The sequence below is a fragment of the Herpailurus yagouaroundi genome, unplaced genomic scaffold (genome assembly GCF_014898765.1).
Source record: "Herpailurus yagouaroundi ecotype Mexico unplaced genomic scaffold, PumYag 248, whole genome shotgun sequence".
Taxonomy (NCBI): Eukaryota; Metazoa; Chordata; class Mammalia; order Carnivora; family Felidae; genus Herpailurus; species Herpailurus yagouaroundi.
The window spans coordinates 2872416-2892942 of record NW_024412465.1 but is presented as its reverse complement, the minus strand read 5'-3'; the positions used below and the strand labels follow the sequence as shown (position 1 = coordinate 2892942).

At 44.8% G+C, this 20527-nt stretch overlaps 1 protein-coding gene across 5 annotated transcripts in view; it reads right to left on the bottom strand.

Moving 5' to 3' along the window:
- NLGN4X (neuroligin 4 X-linked) overlaps positions 1-20527 on the bottom strand; it is a 334832-nt gene that overhangs the window by 307805 nt on the left and 6500 nt on the right. The window contains exon 1 of one of the 5 annotated variants that reach the window (XM_040460137.1): positions 20317-20463. The exons of the other annotated variants lie outside the window; for them this stretch is intronic. The gene's annotated coding sequence lies outside the window, so the exon portion shown is untranslated. Of the gene's footprint in view, positions 1-20316; positions 20464-20527 lie in introns of those variants that run through there. 5 annotated transcript variants of the gene reach the window in all.

The following is a 20527-nucleotide window of genomic DNA, read 5'->3' as shown; positions in this document are numbered from 1 at the left end:
AACGTCTGGAGACATTTTTGATGGTCACAGCTGGGAAGAGATATACATCTAGACACTGGAGGCCAGGGATACAGGGAAACATCAACCACGCTCAGGGAAGTCATGTGCAACAAAGAATTATCCAGCCCCAGTATCAATGGTGCCAAGGGCAATAAATCTTTGTAAGAGAGATGTATTCCCGCAACATATGAGTTCATCGAGTCGTGTTTTAAGTATCATACAAGTCTTGTCACTTCAACGCATCCTTTTTCTAATCAACCGGAATGATCTTCTTCTTACTATCACGTACGTTACAGAAGTTTGCATTTGTTAAGCGCACACATGCACACACATGTACACACCAGTGCGTGGGGCACACCCGGCTCCTTCCAGCACAACCATCCTTCTGAAAGGTGGGTGAGTCATTCCTTTCATTTAGCTTTACAAGTTACACATGTAATATGCATCACTGCTTTCAAACATGCAGCCATTTCTGCAAAGGCCCTATGTTACTATTACAGTGAAGGATGAGATAACGTTAGGAGGGGAGTAGAGTGTGGTTCCCAGGAGTGAAGGGGAGGAAGGGGGGGTCGGGAGGGAGGGAATGGGGGGGGAATGTTGGTAGCAGAGGCTAAATATCCACTTAGGAGGTGAATGTTTATGCAAATCTAATACACAATATTGTATGCATAGGGAACAATAATGCATTCTATACTTGAAAACTCTTGAGACTAAATCTTAAATATCTGTCCACCAAAAAAGAAACGGTAACTAGGTGACCAGATGGAGACTTAGCTTACTCTATGGTGGTAATCATGCTGCAACTTAAAAGTATTTCAAATTGGGGCGCCTGGGTGGCGCAGTCGGTTAAGCGTCCGACTTCAGCCAGGTCACGATCTCACGATCCGTGAGTTCGAGCCCCGCGTCAGGCTCTGGGCTGATGGCTCGGAGCCTGGAGCCTGTTTCCGATTCTGTGTCTCCCTCTCTCTCTGCCCCTCCCCCGTTCATGCTCTGTCTCTCTCTCTCTGTCCCAAAAATAAAAAAAACGTTGAAAAAAAAATTTTTTTAAAAAAAGTATTTCAAATCAACAGGTACCCCTTACACTTACACAGCGAATCATGTCTCAATAAAGGTGGTGGGGGAAAAGGGATAAAATAAACCCGTAAGAATGGCCGGCTACAGATGTGTCTGTGACATCGCTCCTTTTTCGTCTGGTTGAGTGGGAGTCGGCAAGGGAAAAATTACACGTGTGTGTTTGTGTGCGTGCTGAATGATGAAGCAAAGGCTACCTTGGAACTCTCTTTCTCATAGACTCTCGTCCACACTCTGAGTTTGTTGGGAACCGGAAAAAGGGAGGTGTAGGAAACCCACAGAGCCCCCTACCCCCCCCCCCAAAAACACACACACCTAGCTGTATTCATGCAGGCTCCTCTTTGGGGGCTGGGGACACTTCCTCAGGCCACTCAAGCTTACCCCATAAGGAGCCAGTAACCTGAGACTGCGTATTCTGGAGAACGCCCATGTTCCTTTAAAAATAACTTGAGTACTACATTTTGCTGATGCCATAACCTACTTTCCCATAGGATACACAGAAAAAGCAGTTTCTTCAACGAGACTTTGCAATGAAGAGTAAAGGGCGGGAGGCAGATCGATGAAAAGAAATTCAAAACACAAACCAACCTGGTATCAGGCATAGCCCTTGTGTGAGTTAGCAAAATATTAAAAAATCATTTTTTTTTTTACTTTTACGACTTGGAAAATGAGGATACTAAAAAAAAATAAATAAACATTAAACATTATTTTTAAGACAGAGAGAGAACGTGAGCAGGGGAAGGGCAGAGAGAGTGGGAGACACAGAATCCGAAGCATGTCCTAGGTGCCGAGCTGTCAGCACGGAGCCCAAAGCGGGGCTCGAACTCACGCACCGTGAGAGATCATGACTTGGGCTGAAGTAGGACGCTTAACTAACTGAGCCACCCAGACGCCCCAGGACTCTTTTTTTTTTTTAACATAGCCATTGTATCTTGACCATGCCTAAAACTATTATCATTTTCTCAGTATCCTTGTTTTCCAAGGGCGTTCTCCAGAATATGCAGTCTCAGGTTACAGAGATTTTGGAAAATCCTACTCCTTCTCTATAAGGAAAAACACAGTCTTTAGGAAGCTCCTTGAGCAATCCCTATCAAAATAACACCAGCATTCTTCACAGAGCTAGAACAAACAATCCTAAAATTGGTATGGAACCAGAAAAGACCCCAAATAGTCAAAGCAATCTTGAAAAAGAAAACCAAAGCAGGAGGCATCACAATCCCAGACTTCAAGCTTTACTACAAAGCTGTAATCATCAAGACAGTATGGTACTGGCACAAGAACAGACACTCAGATCCATGGAACAGAATAGAGAACCCAGAAATGGACCCACAAATGTATGGCCAGCTAATCTTTGACAAAGCAGGAAAGAATATCCAATGGAATAAAGATAGTCTCTTCAGCAAGTGGTGCTGGGAACACTGGACACCAACATGCAGAAGAATGAACCTGGACCACTTTCTTACCCCATACACAAAAATAAACTCAAAATGGATGAAAGGCCTAAACGGAAGACAGGAAGCCATCAAAATCCTCGAGGGGAAAGCAGGCAAAAACCTCTTTGATCTCGCCCGCAGCAACTTTTTACTCAACACGTCTCCAGAGGCAAGGGAAACAAAAGCAAAAACGAACTACTGGGATCTCATCAAAATAAAAAGCTTCTGCATAGCGAAGGAAACAATCTGCAAAACTAAATGGCAACCGACAGAATGGGAGAAAATATTTGCAAATGACGTATCAGATAAAGGGTTAGTATCCAAAATCTATAAAGAACTTATCAAACTCAACACCCAAAAAACAAACACTCCAGTCAAGAAATGGGCAAAAGACATGAATAGACACTTCTCCACAGAAGACATCCAGATGGCGAACAGGCCCATGAAAAAATGCTCAACACCACTCATCATCAGGGAAATACAAATCAAAACCACAATGAGATACCACCTCACACCTGTCAGAATGGCTAACATTAACAACTCAGGCAACAACAGGTGTTGGCGAGGATGCGAAGAAAGAGGATCTGTTTTGCATTGTTGGTGGGAATGCAAGCTGGTGCAGCCAATCTGGAAAACAGTGTGGAGGTTCCTCAAAAAACTAAAAATAGAACTACCCTACGACCCAGCAACTGCACTACTAGGCACTTATCCACAGGATACAGGTGTGCTGTTTCGAAGGGACACATGCACCCCCATGTTTATAGCAGCACTATCCACAATAGCCAAAGTATGGAAAGAGCCCAAATGGCCATCGATGGATGAATGGATAAAGAAAATGGATAAAAGAAAATGTATATATATATATATATATATATATACACACACACACACACACACACACACACACACACACATACACACAATAGAGTATTACTCGGCAATCAAAATGAATGAAATGTTGCCATTTGCAACTACGTGGATGGAACTGGAGGGTATTATGCTATGCGAATGTAGACAGAGAAAGACAATATCATATGACTTCACTCATATGAGGACATTAAGATACAAAACACATGAACATAATGGAAGGGAAGCAAAATAATATAAAAACAAGGAGGGGACAAAACAGAAGAAGAGACTGTTAAATACAGAGAACAAACACAGGGTTACTGGAGGGGCTGTGGGAGGGGGGCTGGGCAGAATGGATAATGAGCATTAAGGAATCTACTCCTGAAATCATTGCTGCACCATGCTAAGTGATTGGATGTAAATTAAATAATAAATTAATTAAAAAAGAGCTAATGCAGAAATGGTAGGAAAGTATTGATAAAAAATCAGTACACGGCTTCTCTTCCTTATCAACAGTGCAAGCACAGAAAGGAATGTATATTTTATTTTCCTCCTCTCTAATAAAAATAAAGCCATCTCAACTAATGGGCAAAGAAAATGTGGTGTGTACACACAATGGAGTATCACTGAGCCTTAAAATGGAAAGTGTGGCATATGTCACAGCAGGGATGAACCTTGAAGACATTGTGGTAAGTGAAAAATGCCAGACACAAAATGACAAATATTCTAGGATTCCACTTATATGAGGAACGTAGAATAGTCAAATTGAGAGACAGAAAGTTTGACAGTTGTCATGAGGGACTGGGCTTCAGAGTGGGGAGTCTGTGTTTAATGGTTACAGAGTTTTGGTTCGGGGACATGACCACACAGTAAGCGCTAGAAACTGAGAATGTGGATTTTGTGCTCTCAGGTTAGGGTAATATCAGAGTTTACAATAGATAAGACACATGCCAATATGATTAATCATTCCATCTCACTTGTATACCTTAAAAAACACACCTCCTTGAAAAGGCAACCATGTGCTTATGTGTTATTCATAAAGGGGACCCAGTCACCAGAATTCAAAAAAGAATACTTCTTAAGATGTATTTAAGTGACAACCACCGACATGCCTATTAAAATTTTATACCAAAACCCACATCATGGGTTAAGAGCATGAGGTCACTTTTTTAATGTTTATTTATTTTGAGAGAGAGAGAGAGAGAGAGAGAGAGAGAGAATCCCAAGCAGGCTACGCATTGTCAGCACAGAGCCTGATGTGGCTCAAACCCACGAACGAGGCATCATGACAGGAGCTGAAGTCAGACACTTAACTGACTGAGCCACCCAGGCACCCCTAAAGTTTATTTTTAAAAACAAAAACAGTATTGGGGCGCCTGGGTGGCTCAGTCGCTTAATCGTCCTACTTCGGCTCAGGTCATGATCTCACAGTTCAGGAGTTTGATCCCTGCATCAGGTTCTGTGCTTGGGATTCTCTCTTTGTCTCTGCCCCTCCCCTGTTCGTGGTCTCTCTGTGTCTCAAAATAAACTAACTTAAAAAAAAAATTAGGAAGGGCGCCTGGATGTCTCAGTCAGTTAAGCGTCAGACTTCGGCTCAGGTCACGATCTCAAGGTTTGTGGGTTCGAGCCCCACATTGGGCTCTGTGCTGACGGCTCAGAGCCCGGAGCCTGCTTCAGATTCTGTGTCTTACTCTCACGGTCTCTCCCCTGCTCGTGCTCTGTCTCTCTCTCAAAAATAAATAAACATTAAAAAAATTTTAATTAAAAAAAATGAAAACACTATTGCAAAAATGTCCTAAAGGAAAAAAAAAATAAAAAAGGTTATATTGCATCCAATCAGTCAACCTATAAGCATGAAGGGATGAGCACCGTAACCCAGGGGGTGGGTCGGCCAGCTTCCTACAACTGAAATTTTCCATCCAGTGGAATAATCAGCCCCTAATCCGGTGGCATCAGAGCCCCGCTGGATAAAAGCAGGAACAACAAAATTACAATTTTAAGATGCCTCTCACTGAAATGACAGAGGATTCGTTTCCAGCGCTTCTGCATGAAAGCATCGTGGGAAAATCGCGAGCGTCTGAAGCAGAAAGAGAGAGCTGTATGCGGAGCTCGGGGCTGCTGATCTTCGTGCAGAACACGCAGGGTCCCCGACACAGCGGTGGAGGTGCGTGTCCCACGGTAATGAATCCTCAGGTACTCACAAAGCATCTCTGCGAAGGCTGGGGCGCTAGGGCTCTCCGGGCCCCTCGGGTGCACATGACCACAAACCATCACCCAAAACGTACCAGGCTCAGCCTGCAAGCCAGTCACTTCTTATCCTGATCCCGGTTTCCCCTGGGGTCCATCTGCTCTCGGATACGGATGAGTCGACATAAGCATACAGATTTCCCCGTGTTTAAGAGACTGCCTGTGAGGGGCGCCTGGGCGGCTCCGTTGGTTAAGCATCTGACTTCGGCTCAGGTCACCATCTCATGGTTCGTGGGTTCAAACCCCGCGTTGGGCTCTGTGCTGACATCTGAGAGCCTGGAGCCTGCTTTGGATTCTGTGTCTCCCTCTCTCTCTGCCCCTCCCACACTCGTGTTCTGTCTCTTTCTCTCTCTCAAAAGAAATAAACATTTAAACAATTTGAAAAAGAAATAAATAAAATCCAAGTCACGGAGATGAAAAGCATAGCACAGGGAATATTGTCAATGATATTGTGACAGTGTGGTGCGGGGACCCCTGAGTAATATCCAGAATTTCGGATCAATGCTGTGATCCTGAAACTAACAGGATGTGTGTTAATCAGATTTCATTTTAAAAAACAAAGAGATTTCAGTGGGTCACCTCTGGGTTGGGGAACGTACAGAGGTCATGCAAAGCCCTCAGTGTGACAAGAGCTCTTTTTGCCCCTAGGACCCTCTGCTTATCTCTAAACTTGGGTGACGGTAAAAGGTTGTCTCCACGTTAACAAGTGTTGCTTCCCATTTTAGAGATTTTTTTTTTTTTACTTCTGCTGCTTCCTCCCTTGACACCTGTCGTCAACACAATTTACCCTGTTAAATTTCTGCTGCACAGATGAGAAAAATGGGCTGGAACACGGTCATTGGACATCGGGTGCTTTGTTCTGTGAACCCCTATGATGAGTCTGTAAACAGAAATATACCAAGGTCCAAAGCTTCACCTAGTTCACCTTCATTTGGTAACAAGTGTTTAAAAGTACTGACCAGTTAAAAAAAAAATTAAAAAAAAAAAAGGGGGGCGCCTGGGTGGTTCAGTCGGTTAAGCATCTGACTTCGGCTCAGGTCATGATCTCGCCGTCCGTGAGTTCGAGCCCTGCGTCCGGCTGTGTGCTGACCACTCAGAGCCTGGAGCCTGTTTCAGATTCTGTGTCTCCCTCTCTCTCTGACCCTCCCCCATTCATGCTCTGTCTCTCTGTCTCAAAAATAAATAAACGTTAAAAACAATTTTTTTAAAGTACTGACCAGCTGTGTGCAGGCTGGATCAATCCCAGAAGCTCCTTGTGACTCCGTTTCTACCCATGTCAATAAGGGAATGCCCACGTTTGCTCAGTTTCTTTCAAGTCTTAACAAAAACGGTGGCTCTAAATGACTTTCTCCTTTTATCACGGCTATCCCGACAAAGTATACGTTGTATTTGACACAGGCAATTTAATAGTCGTGTAAGCACACTGTTATATTCCCCGGATTAAAAGTGGATAAGAACGTACAGGTTTCTAGAGTCATTGCATGCTGTCCCCCACACCAAAAAACGGAGAAAACAAACCGAAATAGCCAAAAAACTTACAGAGTGTCTACTTGAACCCTGTTCTTAATTTGAAGACAGGACAACAGTCCTTGCAAACTCCAGCAGGTCTGAAAGGATATCGGAGCAGAGGAGGAGAGGAGGAAGGGGAGGTGCATGTTGCAATCTGACCTGCCCAGGTGAGCATCTCAGGTGAGAGCCCCTGACTCACCCACCACAGGTGGCCACTTGCTACGACCACCACTGGGAACAGGTGTGGTCTGCTGGGGGGGTTCCTGGTTGCCTTTCTAGGCGTCTCATCCTTACGCTACATGCAAAACACAGACCAGGGAAACCCCAAAACACAGAGAAAGGAAACCCGTATCTTGGAAAGACGGAGCGCGACAGAATTGTAGCAATCCAATTTTGTCAATATAAACGGTGCATTTGAATTTTTTACTAACTCGGTTATGGTATTACGGAATGCACACTACTTTCTGTCTTTTCAAAACCTCCACGGGGGCGCCTGGGCGGCTCAGTTGGTTAACTGTCCGACTTTGGCTCAGGTCATGATCTCATTGTTGGTGGGTTCCAGCCCCGCATGGGGCTCTGTGTTGACAGCTCAGAGCCTGGAGCCTGCTTTGGATTCTGTGTCTTCCTCTCTCTCTGCCCCTCCCACACTCATGCTCTGTCTCTCAAAAGTGAGTAAACATTTAAAAAAAATTTTTTTTTAATAAAATGCAGGGGCACCTGGGTGGCTCAGTCAGTTGAGGATCTGACTCGAGCTCAGCTCGTGATCTCACAGTTTGTGGGTTCGAGCCCCGCGTGGGGCTCTGTGCTGACAGCTCGGAGCCTGGAGCCTGCTTCGGATTCTGTGTCTTCCTCTCTCTCTGCCCCTCCCCTGCTCGTGCTTGCTCTCTGTTTCCCTCAAAAACAAATACACATTAAAACAAAATCATAGGGGCGCCTGGGTGGCTCAGTCCGTTGAGCGTCAGACTTCGGCTCAGGTCATGATCTCGCGAGATCTCGTGTGATCTCGCGTGAGTTCGAGCCCCGCATGGGCTCTGTGCTGACAGCTCGGAGCCTGGAGCCTGCTTCGATTCTGTGTCTCCCTCTCTCTGCTCCTCCCCTGCTGGCACTCTGTCTCTTTCTCTCAAAAATAAATAAGCTTTTTAAAAAATTGAATACAAATCTTCACAAAATGCTCACTTTGTCAGCACATATACTAAAACAACTTCAGAAAGATAGGTTTCCCAATAGAAAGTAAATTATGTATACATATGTAAAAATATATGCGTATATATTTACATAATTTATATGCTTAAAGTATAGCGATACATATATAAATTATATATATGCTGATATATATTTGTGTATTTACATATGAATGCTATCATTTTGTATAATTTTTATTTTATATATGTTTTACATGTACAAACTATGTATTTCATATATATAAAACATCAGCATACATGTAAGTTGTATATTACAAAATACGCATGTCATTATATATTTTTATATACATAATAAAACCAACATGGAATATGTTATATATCATATATATATATATAAAATATCAGTACATATGTTCTACATTCATAAAACTAAACAGTCTCTTGTTAATTTGGATGTGACTGGATTCATTGTGTTTTGAAGCTGATGCATATGCTTATTGATGGCACTTAATGCCAATTTGATACATTCGAGTATCTGCTTCTTGTCAGTCATTCAAGGAGACTTTCAATCAATATAGTTATCACATAACCTGGCGGACATGACCTGAGAAGCTGTCGGCGGACAGAATCATCATGAAAAGACCTTCGCACAAACTTTAAGTGAAGCCACGTCCAAACTACTTTGTCCTCATAATATGCTACCGTTTTGTTTCCACTACGGACCTAAACGGTCATAGTGTTTGGCTGAGACGGTATTTTTCCCACATGACAAACTGTGACTACCTTCCGGCTTTACAGCTTTATAGTTCAGTTGATGGCGCTGTTTTTTGTTTTTTGTTGTTGTTGTTTTGTTTTTTTTAATTTTTTTTTCAACGTTTATTTATTTTTGGGACAGAGAGAGACAGAGCATGAATGGGGGAGGGGCAGAGAGAGGGGGAGACACAGAATCGGAAACAGGCTCCAGGCTCCGAGCCATCAGGCCAGAGCCTGACGCGGGGCTCGAACTCACGGACCGCGAGATCGTGACCTGGCTGAAGTCGGACGCTTAACCGACTGCGCCACCCAGGCGCCCCGATGGCGCTGTTTTGAACCGTCTAAGATTCCCCCGCCTTCCTCGGCTTTCCACGTGGCTGTGTTTCGCGCTTTAACTAATTCAGGTTTCTCCACTTTCTGCTCTCCCCTTCTAGAGCCCCGGCTTGAGACAGGGGTCCCCCCTGTTCTGTTGGGGAGATGCTTCGCGAATCCCCCAGCAGATGCCTGAAACCACAAATGGTACTGAACCCTACATACGCCGGGGTAACTGATGAACAGGCGCAGAAGAGAGTAACGATAACTCAGAATACAACACAACAATTCTAATAATATACTGTAATCAAAGTTATGTGACTGCCTCTCAAAAATCTCTTTTTTTAATATTTATTTTGGGGGGGAGGGGCAGAGAGAGGGAGTCACAGAACCCACCATGAGATCATGACCTGAGCCGAAGTCGGACGCTTAACCGACTGAGCCACCCTGCCGCCCCGTCTCTCTTCAGAACATCTTATTGTTCTGGACTCACCCTCCGTGTTGTGACGAGGGGAGAAGACAACATGCCCGCGGATGAGGCGAGGTGAAGGTTGCCGGTGTTGTGACCCCGCGAGGCACGAGGTACCGACCTTCTGACACCGAGTCAGCAGGTGCACCAAAGCGACCACGTAAGAGACGGCGGGTAACTGACCCTGCAGGAAGGGAAACCAGGGATGAGGCTGGGGGACGGGGGTCTACCGTACTCCCCAGCTCTGCCCATTTAACTATGACTTCGCTTGCGTGTATCGTAAATTTTCTCTCTGGGTCTGCTTCACGGTCCTGCCTCGGCTCCTGGGGTACATTTCTGCTGTTCATCCTAAACTCTCTGTGCTAATAAGACAAAGATGAATCCAAAGTAACATTTTGGCCTTATGGGGCTAAGTTTTTTTGCATTAGTATTTTTTTTTAGTTTTCCAAATGTCGACTGTTCAGTGATTCTGACTCTCTCATGACATCAATTCCAAATAATTCTCTGTACTGCAATCTAAGCTATCCCGGCTCTTCCCACACCAGGAGCTCGGCACGTGTGGGGTTGACAACACGCATATGCACACAGATGCTTCTGCAGCACAGAGATCCAGCCTGATGGCTTACGACTGGGACACAGGTGTCTCCCAGAAATGCCCTAGGCCAGGCAGCCTTCTTTTCGCCAAAGCTCCGGGTCACCTCCCCATCCCATATGGAACAAATTCACCTGTTTGTACAACTCCAGGACTTTGTCCTGTTAAAGTAGCTGAAGTGTGGCAGTATACCGTCCTTGTCTGGAAATTATAAACGGAACCAAATTGCTAATATTTAAGCTCTATGGCCCTGGTGATTTTGCTATTAACTATGTGAGAAAGACTTATGAGCACTCCATTAAGCTACTATTTTCCTGAACACTGAACACAGGATGTGAGAGATTAAACACACATGCACGTGTGTGTGTGCACGCGCGCGCACACACACACACACACACACACACACACTAGAAGGGAGATTTGGATATAAAACTTCTGTGTCCTTCATCATAAGACTGTGGCTCATGTTTAACTGTTTCCACTCACCCCACGCACACTTTTTGTTTTTACTTCTAACGAGGTACAAAATGGCCTTGTCATATGGATAATAAACAAAAAACAAACAACATAGTCTTCTTTATCTTCCTACTTGTTAGCCTTCAACGGATACTGAATAAATAAATATAACGGAGGGAAAAAGAATACCAAGTTCATTTCTCCAGATGACCCTGGCAATTTAAACAGTCTCCAGGAACTTTAGATTGCCTTTGTTTTTCTTTGTGCTCTGCCAATAAAATACAATGCAAGGATCCTCGATAGAGTTCTGTGATTGTAGTTATATAATTTGGGTGGAACTCATTACAAAGAATCTCAAATCATCTGGCACGTCCCTGAATCCACTAGCGTGAGGGTTCTCAAGTCCTCAGATGTGCTGGTCTCCAGGGTCAAAGTCAAGTATGGGCTACGACACATGAGGTTCTCCAAAATTAGTTGATCTGGGATCCTCCTTAACCGAGGATCCCTGACTGGGAGCTCTTCCCACACCCATTGCTATGATGTTTGCATGTGTTTTGAAAACAATCACCACAAAAAAAAATCTTTCTCTGGGACTATGTAATCTACAAGCAAGGCCAGCTTGCCCATGACTGATGTTGTCTGTTTTCAAGGCTGGTTCATGAAGTTCAAAGATCTAACATGGTAGAAAAAAATAGATTATATGAAGGGTGGTAGAATATGACACAATTATCTGTGATTTTTTTAAATCTCTGAGACTCAAGTACATTAGGATTCAAGGTATTTTTCTTGCCTTCGGAATGCAAAATACCTAACTATCGCCAATTGACTTTTATAAGGACCATAAGGAATTGGCTGGGATCAACAAGGGCAGTTCAATGACCACGCATCAACACAACCATCTGAGACGACAGAAAATATCTCAGGAGCACTCAATTCTTGGTTGAGTCAACGTAATCTGTTGTATGTATGTATTATTCATAGAATGTAGTAAAATATAAATCAGTGTTTTATAAACACAGGTTTGACAGCTTTTTTTTTTTTTTGGGGGGGGGGGGGAGAGGGAGAGAGAGAGAGAGAGACCGAGAACGGGGGAGGGGCAGAGAGAGAGGGAGACACAGAATCGGAAACAGGCTCCAGGCTCCGAGCCATCAGCCCAGAGCCTGACGCGGGGCTCGAACTCACGGACCGCGAGATCGTGACCTGGCTGAAGTCGGACGCTTAACCGACTGCGCCACCCAGGCGCCCCGACAGCTTTTAAAACTATAACCAGCCAAGGGGAGCCAGGGTGGCTCAGTCGGTTGAGCATCCGACTCTTGATTTCAGCTCAAGTCATGATCCCAGGGTCATGGGTTTGAGCCCTGTGTTGGGATTCTCTCTCTGTCTCTTTGTTTGCCCTTCTCCCCCGCTCGTGCTATCTCTTTCTCTTAAAAAAAAAAAATATATATATATATAATATATATATTTGTCTAAATATATATTTAATATATATCTCTGAATATATATTATAAATATACATTTCTAATATATATAACATATATATTATATGTTGCTCAGGATGATATAGATTTCTAATATATGTTACATTTCTCCCTAAAATACATATATTATATATATTTCTCTCTAAAATATACATTATACATTTCCCTCTAAAAATATATATTCTACATATTTGTTTCTAAAATATATATAATTTCTAAATATATATTATATACATATTTCTCTCCAACACATTATATATTGCTCAAGATGAAAAGCCACACACATATAGCATGTGAAGAATTCTATCAAATTGTCATAGAATTCTTTGCCACTAACATTTGCTACTCTTTTCTGATGATTGGATGCATTCTTCTTATCTGGTTACCTTTATTATTCCTTCAGCCCTTTAAAGACCAGTGAGTTCTCCTCACTCACCCAAACAGAAGCAAGCCAGGGAGGGAGGGACCCATAATAACACCAGAAAATGACAGAGGTGATATACATCCATGAACCAAAGCCCTTCATAACTTTACTGTGAGCACCCACACACGGGGTTTTGAGCGTACGTATATTCCCAAATTCATCTCTTCGCTACTGGCACTAACTTACGCCCACGCCTATAACTGGCACATAGGACGTGCTCAACGAAATAGGTCAACCAAAACAAGACCAAACGTCTGCGGCAGGGAGAAGCCAGTTTCCAGAAAATCACAAAAATCCCTTAGTCACTCCATTTCTTTCCTGCCAGCGTAAAGACTTCCCCCATTCCCGAGCCTCCCGTATTGATTTTTCATCGTGAGCAAGGCCAGGCAAGAGACCAGGTCAAGAGAACCTATCCCACAGTGGGCACAGGGATACACAGAGGCTGTCCTTGCCCGTGACGGTCACCGACGTGCCCTGGCGCTCTTCCCTGCTGACCTCCACACAACCTCGGAGAGAGTCTCGGTTTTTTTTACGGTATTTTTTGTTCTCATTTTGAGTACAGTCGACACCGAACGTTACATTACTTTCAGGTGCTCTGTCTCTCCTGGTGGGAGCAGACATTGCCTGTATCCACGCAGGAAAGATACACGGGTTGCCACATGTTCCCACTGACATAAGAGGTCCCAAATGGTTCACAAAAGCACACTAAGTACCAATTAATTACATTCCTGTGAGCGCTGCAATATGCTAGCCAGCACATCAACAGTAATTCATCGCGAAGCTACAGTTTCTGTGGACCGTTAAATGCAGATACCATGGGCCAGCCTGGAAAGCTACTTACCATTTACGACGCATTGTTCTGCAAAACGCATGACTGCGTATTTGCCTAGATCGATACACGTAGTATATGTTTACATGAAATGGTCATAGATTAACTTATCACGTAGGCTATGTGTTTATATAAAATCATAAAACATATAATTGTGTATACCTATAGATCTAAAAAAGTTAAGTATATAAAAGCTTTCCAATGAATTACAACAAATTTAGAGGATTTCGTCAATTACATAAATCGTATATAAATATAATTATATAAATGGATAGCGTCTAAGTACAATTAGATGACTGTATATACATTTATAAATCTGTATTGAAATGGAAACACAAGAATGCCAACTTCATTTCTCTAGAGTACAATCATAACTAGTACATATACAATCATATGCTAGTAATTATATACATATTTAAATGAAGTTTGGCTAGTTAAACGCTGGACAGTTTCTACATACAATTTGCCAATACGACTATTTTATGCGCCTGGGTGGTGCAGTCAGTTAAGCGTCCGACTCTTGATTTCAATTCAGGTCATGATCTCACGGTTCATGGGTTTGAGTCCCATGTTGGTCTCTATGCTGACAGTGTGGAATCTGGTTGGGATTCTCTGTCTCTCCTTCTCTCTGCCCCTCCCCTGCTCGCTCGCGCGCGCTCTCTCTCTCTCTCTCTCTCAAAATAAAAGAATAAACTTAAAAAAAAAAAAAAACTATTCTATGTAAGAAACAGATCGTAGTTATGTTGTGTCCGTAAGTGTCCTGATGTGTTGGGGACTTCAGTGTGTTTGCGGTCTCGTAAAGTAGCGTAATCCTATTTTACAAGAACCCGTGCAGGGTGGTGTAGTGAGGAGCCAGGACAAACCCTGGCTCCCGCACTCATTCACCCCTGCTGCGGATGTCTACGGGGATTTGTCGGGGCTTCCTGGTAGGTGCACTGTGAATGAACACACCATGTGGCAGGAGAGTGCCAAGGAGGGAGCCGAGACCAGAAAGGGACTAAGATCAGTTTCACAACCGTTGTGGCTTCGAGCTTCTCCGTGTTTACTAAGGGGAACGCCGGGTCTCTCTACTGTGCTGATACAACGCTCGTTCAACTGAGCCACAAGGTTTCAATGGCAACGGTCTCTCAGCAGAGCCCTTATGGCAGCAAAGAAAGGGGTGTGAGATCCTAGGAGGCAGATAATAGGGGTATGGGTTTAGCCTTTTCAAGTGAGTGTCCAGGCTGGTCCTTGAAACAACTGTCAACTTCTCCAGCCCAGTGTGCAACAACCTACGACACCAGTGTCCCTGAGGGGTGCCATTTTGTCCCACCTATATCGTATAGATTTTTTCTCCATTGACACGGGTCATCGATACAGTGTTACAAAATATTACTCAAGGGGCGCCTGGGTGGCTCAGTCGGTTAAGCATCCAACTTTGGCTCAGGTCACAATCTCACAGTTGGTGGGTTCGAGCCCCACGTTGGGCTCTGTGCTGACAGCTCGGAGCCTGGAGCCTGCTTTGAATTCTGTCTCCCTCTCTCTCTGCCCCTCCCCCACTCACACTCTGTCTCTCTCTCAAAAATAATAAACATTAAAAATTTTTTAAAGAGAATATTATTTCAGTTATAAGACAAAACTTGAAGGAATCCAGCTGATTATGGACGAGTGCCTTCATTTTCAAATGACCAGGAGTTACAAGCGCTACTTCGCACGTAACTCACATGATGACTATTTTAATATGACTGACCCTCGGTGAATGATGGAGAGAAGGCACGGAAAATGGGACAAGATCACATATTGCCTCCTGGTATGTTGTTTCGTGTGCACATCAAAGAAGGAAAAATAGGGGTGCCTGGGTGGCTCAGACGGTTGAGCGTCCGACTTCGGCTCAGGTCATGATCTCGAGGTTCCGTGAGTTCGAGCCCCGCATCGGGCTCTGTGCTGACGGCTCGGAACCTGGAGCCTGTTTCAGATTCCGTGTCTCCCTCTCTCTCTCTCTGACCCTCCCCTGTTCATGATCTCTCTGTCTAAAAAATAAATAAATGTCAAAAAACTAAAATAAAAAAAAATGTGCATGTTTCTACGTTTTGCCACCTAGTGCATTCACAGCTCTACTTGGGTAGGAAGCATCTGACAACAATAAAGGCACATGATGTCACGTTGTGGTGTCTACAACCCACACCACTCTTTCTGAGAGCACAGATCAATGCTGCAGACCATCCACGTAATGGGATATGTGTCCCCGCCCCAACCGTGAACCAAACACGGGTGACGTTGAAATAGGAAACAAGGGGGCGCCTGGGTGGCTCAGTCGGTTGAGCGTCCGACTTCGGCTCAGGTCATGATCTCGCGAGATCTCGCGTGATCTCGCGTGAGTTTGAGCCCCGCGTCGGGCTCTGGGCTGATGGCTCGGAGCCTGGAGCCTGCTTCGGATTCTGTGCCTGCCTCTCTCTCTGCCCCTCCCCCATTCATGCTCTGTCTCTCTCTGTCTCAAAAATAAATAAACATTAAAAAAAAAAAAAAGAAATAGGAAACAAGGAGAACGACACGGAGAGCAAATCCCATCAGGGCCATGAGAACAGAGCAAGAGACCTCTTCCACGCTTTGCAGAAATAACCACCCACGTACAGGGCCGCGTCCTATCACTGCCGTTCGGTTTCATTAACCTTGGTTCTCTTTTACTTTTCTTTTGTTTCAGAGAGCACAGGGAGACCGAATCCCAAGCAGGCTCCACACTCAGCACAGAGCCCGATGAGGGGCTTGATCTCACAACCCTGGGACCATGACCTGAGGGGAAATAAAGAGCCGGACGCTCAACCGACCGAGCCACCCAGGCTCCCCACCTTGCTTCTTTCTTAAAGGATTCAAAACTTTACCAAGAAATGCAACTTCAAACTAAGCAAGGCTTTTCTTTTTATTGTAGAAAGAAAGCAGGGAAAGTTCAACACTCTTAGAAAGTGCACTTTTGGGGGCGCCTCAGTCTGTTGAGCATCTGCCTTCGGCTCAGGTCACGATCTCACAGTTTGTGAGCTCGAGCCTCCCATCAGGCTCACTGCTGTCACAGCTGAGCCCGCTTGGAATCTTCTGTCTCCCTCTCTCTCTCTCTGTCTCTCTCTCTCTCTGTCCCTCCCACCAACGCTTAGGAGTTTGCTAACAGGACAGACCGCAATAAAATACGATGGATAACACACCTGCAACATAACTTCAAGACCCAGGGTCTCATCATCCCTCAGGGATTAGCCTCTGGAAACCAGAGTGCTCACCAATATTAACACGCAAGACCAAGAAAGGTCCAGTTGTGATCCCAACGCTGCACTCTGTGACTGTGGCAAACCACTCTTTACATAACATGCATTTTAAAGAAAGCCACCCAAACAAAACCCTGGATTATTTCCAAACAGCTGTGAAAGCACATGGCCTTTCGTTGACACTACTCTGAATAAAGATTTGTCTCCTGGAGATTTATTCCCGTGAGGCTTTAGTGGCTTTATGCTTCCTTGTTTCCTCCCCCAATTATACACAGATTACTCTTTTCTCCTGTGGAATCAGTTCAGTACCTCATCTTACTATGGACTTTATGTTTGCTGGGGCCTGGCTTTGTTTTGCTTTAGGTACCGCTTCTGGGAGGAAGGACGTTGGTTTAAGAACAAAAAAGAGCAGCCTTCTGGAAACGGGGCAATTTGCACAGGCAGGTAGAGCTCACGGAGGTCCATGGACACCTGGGACAGGTGCACTCAACACTCAAGTGTCTCAAGTGTGCTGAGAGGCCCAACTGGACTGGCTATTCTGGGCGAACAACCTTCCATTCACGTGACTTACGAGCTTTGACTCAGTCCTTTTTTGGCTTGTTTGTGGAGCAGCACCACTGCAGGCAGAAAAGCTTCTCCTACATGTTTGTCTAAAGGCCAGAAAGGGCAAAATGGCAAGCTCGTAGGCAGTCCCTCTTGTTTTTCCCGATGCTCCTCTGTGCTATTCTGTCCTGCCCAAGAAAAATGAAGAAGGGTTTCCCATCCTGCCATCCGCGAAGCAAAGAACAGGGGAGGCTTTGAGCGGCCAAATGTAGGTTGTTTGGAGAAAAATGACAAAACTGGAAAATATTCATTGAGTGAGTGGCCCATGAATGGTCACAGCACACAACAGATGACCTAATTGCCTCGAAGCGCATGGCCTTCAACTTGGGAGATTTGCAGTTTCTCTCCTTGACTGGGCAAAAGCTGGACATTTGATTTGAAACTGGGAGCTGACGTGTTTAAGAAGCCAGTTGTTACTACATACGAGGCACGGTCTGTCTTAACGTAATTATTATTGTTTAACATGATTAAGTAGAACACGAAGTCTCTTCTCACAGGAGAAAAAGAAACCAACAACAAAAAACAAACAGGCAACTGATTTAAACTAACCCCCGAACATATTCTTCTCATTTGGGAATGTAATACACATTCGTAAGGCAGAAAACATCATAGGAAGAACACAGACTGGTTTATATACCACAAAAAAATCTGTTCTTTACACGTGAAATCAGCATCGTAAAATCAGCTCTCACCATGTTTGGAATTTCAGCGTGTTTTAGCCAGATATGTCTATCTGCAGAGTGAGGGTTTAGAGTCTTAAAATATTTTCATGATGAAACTTCATTTGAATAAAATAAATCCCATCAACAAGTTGCATCATTGACAATACTCAACCGTGAACTCGATGTTTAAAATAATGTTGTACCAATGTAAATGACGGCACCTTAAATAGCGGCCAGACCCCATGTGGCTGAATGTTTACTTTTCAGAGAACCATCTCTAGGCTTTTTTTTCTTTTTCTTTTTCTTTCTTTTTTTTTTTTTTTTTTTTGTGGTCTGGGCATAAGGGCCCTATATTATATTCTAAAGAGTTCTGAAAGAGTGGCTTGCACATTCTGAAACCAATGTAACAGGCTTAGTCAGGAAGCACGCTATCTTTGTGCAGAGACCAGAAGGTTTCCACAAATTACTACAAAGGAAACCGAATGAAAAGGCTAAGTTCAGAAATAAAGAAAAAACCCCCCGTACACTTACCAGTCTACATTCCGTACCAAAAACAAAACAAAGCAAAGCAAAACAAAAGGAACTTTAGACAGTCCTCAAGTTCATGCACTTGCAAATCTATGCAAATCGACTAACAGCTGTGTACCTGCATTATCCACCTGACGTAGCCATCAGTCACTTACCAAGTATCTTTTCTATTCTTAGATTTCGGTTAAAAATTAGCTGCACCACTGGATTTAAGGCCAAATGTACATTCCGCGTTTTTTCTTTAAGAAAAAGAAAAGAAAAAACACAAAGGAAAGCAACAACTCCTTTACCCCCAAAAAATATGTCAACAGAGCCTAGAAATATCATCAAAGCACAGCCATTAACGTTAAATTCCTGCTCCAAATCATCCTGATTTTCCAAAGAAAACCATCGTCTCATTTGAATTCGGTGACTTAAAACTGATGAAGTAATCTTTCCCCTGCTACAATTGGCCCTGATTATTTTCTTACATGTCAAAGATGATTCTCTTTCAAACTGCCACAGACACACAGATACGGCATACACACGAGCCACAGATGTACTGCATTTCCTTGGGGAATACCATACTGAAAGTCCAATCTGAAAAAATATATAGTTGCAGAGCCCTCGATGAAATTGTTACGTTCTCGATAGGGGGACAGATACCAAAAGAAAACAAAAAAAAAAATTTTTTTTCTGGAAATAAGGGACGCATGGAACCATGTGCCAATTCCGCGACCCTCCTACGCCCCATCTACCTAGGGAAGTCTATGCTGAGGTTTTCGCAATCGCTGTTCACCTCTGTGCACAGACGAAAGGCACGCAGTCTCTCTCCAGGCTCCCCACCGCCCCCGGGAAAGTGCAGATTTCTGTGCAGTGTGCTCGTTTCTCTGGGCTCAGCCACCCTCTAGGAAACCGGTAAGCCTCTCCCTTCCAACCGGGGAGCTCTGTCAGCGGCTGATGTTGCTTTGTTCTGACGGAAAATCAGATCTGTCTATATAGCCTGGTCCTTTAATGTCTGGCTGAGGAATACTACCTACCCACAAAGGTCTTCAGCGGGCACTCGGATGCTGTCTGCAGGACGCCCACACCAGCTGCAAATTCTGCACCACCCTAAGTAGGTCTCCCTAAACTTTTTCTTTGCTTTTTTCTGCTTTTTGGTTGCCTTCCCCCCCCCCCTTCCCTGCGTCCCCTCAAATTCTGGTAAAGTGCTGACTCTGGGCAGGGACCTCGCTCGCCCCACCTCTCCCCAGGAAACTGTTAATGCGACGCGCCCTTGATGTCGACGCCTGGCCAGCGCTGGATCCTTTCAAAAAGCATAAGATATGAGCACAGAAAACCGTACCCCCCCCCCCCCCCAAACTGGCCAAATAAGAAGCGAAAAAAAAAAAAAAATCAAATCCAATGAAAAGAAGAATCCATACCACCACCTTGTGGATTGCGCTGGCAAGAACAGCACCTGCTGGGTTCAACAGCCCCCCACCCGGCAGCCCTCACCCCAGATTTCTTAAGTTGGGTGCAAATGAGACATGGGGATCCGCGGTGCTCGCTCGGGCCCAAACTCGACGGCGCAGGGGGGTTAATCCGGTCCGCGCGCTCACCCGGCGGCGCAGGCCGTAGCTGCAACCTGGACGCACGCGGCCCCCGCCGCCCCCGGGTCCCCGGCGCTTGCCTGCTGCGCCCCCTCCCCCTCGCCAGCCCCTCAACAGCAGCCCAGTGTCTCGGAAAATAAGTAGAAAGAGGCCCGCACCTGCCGGTCGGTTCAGAAGAAGCAGTCAGCCAAAATTTAAAAAAAAAAATAAATGTAAAAAAGCAAGGCGCTGGGGAAGGGGCGGGAGGGCTGCGGAGGACGTCCTCGCCCCGCGCCCTCCGGGCGGGACGCGCGCTCCCAGGTGGGCCCCGCGGGCCTGGGGGGAGGGGTGCGGGGCTCGGCGCGCCCCCGCCCCGGGCAGAAAGGGCGC